Consider the following 2456-nt stretch of genomic DNA (forward strand, 5'->3'; position numbering starts at 1 on the left):
CATTTCAGCCCTGCTCTGAAAGACCTCCCTGGGTTTACCATCATGCTGTGGATGTTTCCTGAAGCATTTCAGCCCTGCTCTGAAAGACCTCCCTGGGTTTACCATCATGCTGTGGATGTTTCCTGAAGCATTTCAGCCCTGCTCTGAAAGACCTCCCTGGGTTTACCATCATGCTGTGGATGTTTCCTGAAGCATTTCAGCCCTGCTCTGAAAGACCTCCCTGGGTTTACCATCATGCTGTGGATGTTTCCTGAAGCATTCAGCCCTGCTCTGAAAGACCTCCCTGGGTTTACCATCATGCTGTGGATGTTTCCTGAAGCATTCAGCCCTGCTCTGAAAGACCTCCTGGGTTTACCATCATGCTGTGGATGTTTCCTGAAGCATTCAGCCCTGCTCTGAAAGACCTCCCTGGGTTTACCATCATGCTGTGGATGTTTCCTGAAGCATTCAGCCCTGCTCTGAAAGACCTCCCTGGGTTTACCATCATGCTGTGGATGTTTCCTGAAGCATTCAGCCCTGCTCTGAAAGACCTCCCTGGGTTTACCATCATGCTGTGGATGTTTCCTGAAGCATTCAGCCCTGCTCTGAAAGACCTCCCTGGGTTTACCATCATGCTGTGGATGTTTCCTGAAGCATTCAGCCCTGCTCTGAAAGACCTCCCTGGGTTTACCATCATGCTGTGGATGTTTCCTGAAGCATTCAGCCCTGCTCTGAAAGACCTCCCTGGGTTTACCATCATGCTGTGGATGTTTCCTGAAGCATTCAGCCCTGCTCTGAAAGACCTCCCTGGGTTTACCATCATGCTGTGGATGTTTCCTGAAGCATTCAGCCCTGCTCTGAAAGACCTCCCTGGGTTTACCATCATGCTGTGGATGTTTCCTGAAGCATTCAGCCCTGCTCTGAAAGACCTCCCTGGGTTTACCATCATGCTGTGGATGTTTCCTGAAGCATTCAGCCCTGCTCTGAAAGACCTCCCTGGGTTTACCATCATGCTGTGGATGTTTCCTGAAGCATTCAGCCCTGCTCTGAAAGACCTCCCTGGGTTTACCATCATGCTGTGGATGTTTCCTGAAGCATTCAGCCCTGCTCTGAAAGACCTCCCTGGGTTTACCATCATGCTGTGGATGTTTCCTGAAGCATTCAGCCCTGCTCTGAAAGACCTCCCTGGGTTTACCATCATGCTGTGGATGTTTCCTGAAGCATTCAGCCCTGCTCTGAAAGACCTCCCTGGGTTTACCATCATGCTGTGGATGTTTCCTGAAGCATTTCAGCCCTGCTCTGAAAGACCTCCCTGGGTTTACCATCATGCTGTGGATGTTTCCTGAAGCATTCAGCCCTGCTCTGAAAGACCTCCCTGGGTTTACCATCATGCTGTGGATGTTTCCTGAAGCATTTCAGCCCTGCTCTGAAAGACCTCCCTGGGTTTACCATCATGCTGTGGATGTTTCCTGAAGCATTCAGCCCTGCTCTGAAAGACCTCCCTGGGTTTACCATCATGCTGTGGATGTTTCCTGAAGCATTCAGCCCTGCTCTGAAAGACCTCCCTGGGTTTACCATCATGCCGTGGATGTTTGCTCAGGATGTGTTATTTTAATGTGAGAGTCTCATTACTAAGCACTTCCCTGGACAACATACATTGTGTGCGCTGCTCCTCGTTATTTCTCAAAGTTGGTATGAAACCAAGAGAAAGAAACGTATGGCTGTATTTCAGTTTAATGACGATTGAGCTCAGTCAGAATTTATGGCTAGTTTTGACGACATTAGATGACAGCTGGCGAGTGAGAATACCAAGTCATTGACTGACGGCGCATCATCTGCTGCTGAACTACAGCGCTGCATCGTGTTGGTCGCGGAGTGATCTTCAATTAAAACTGCCGGGAAAAAAAAAGATCCGGTAACCCACGAAGCACACAGGCTTCTCCCTCTCAGTCGCGCAGCTGCCGAACTGACACAGCTGCTTAGCAGAGAGTGCAATGAACACAGACCGTTTGTACTTGGCCAAATCAATTACAGTAATTAATGAAATAATGATACATTTGCTCTAACACATTTACATTTAAGTCATTTAGCAGACGCTCTTATCCAGAGCGACTTACAAATTGGCACGTCGCGACCCACCGTTAACAGGTCTGGTCGCGACCTATAACTTTACAAGGTGAGAGAACTTTGAACAAAACGGTTAAAACTTTAATTCTAAATATGAATGATAGACACCAAAAGGACAAACTTCGATTATATTTACAAAATTTTGGAAGCAATTATTACAAAAATATTGTTCTTTAGCGTAAAATACATGTTCAGTGCATATAAATACTAATAATTTACATATCTAAATAAAACATGTAAAACGTCGTGTATGTAGGTTAGAAAGATAAACTATTTTATTTGAAGTTAGATATATAAATAGCGATATAAATTAAATTATGAACTTTTTCACTGCTTCCAAACTTCAAAGC

The 2456-nt window shown here is 45.9% G+C and overlaps 1 pseudogene; it reads right to left on the minus strand.

The window, feature by feature from the left end:
• Nucleotides 1-1573: 1573 nt before the first annotated feature.
• The window catches only part of LOC124020065, a 13069-nt pseudogene continuing 12186 nt past the window's right edge, over nt 1574-2456 (minus strand).

The sequence above is a fragment of the Oncorhynchus gorbuscha genome, unplaced genomic scaffold (assembly GCF_021184085.1).
Source record: "Oncorhynchus gorbuscha isolate QuinsamMale2020 ecotype Even-year unplaced genomic scaffold, OgorEven_v1.0 Un_scaffold_756, whole genome shotgun sequence".
NCBI classification, from domain to species: Eukaryota; Metazoa; Chordata; class Actinopteri; order Salmoniformes; family Salmonidae; genus Oncorhynchus; species Oncorhynchus gorbuscha.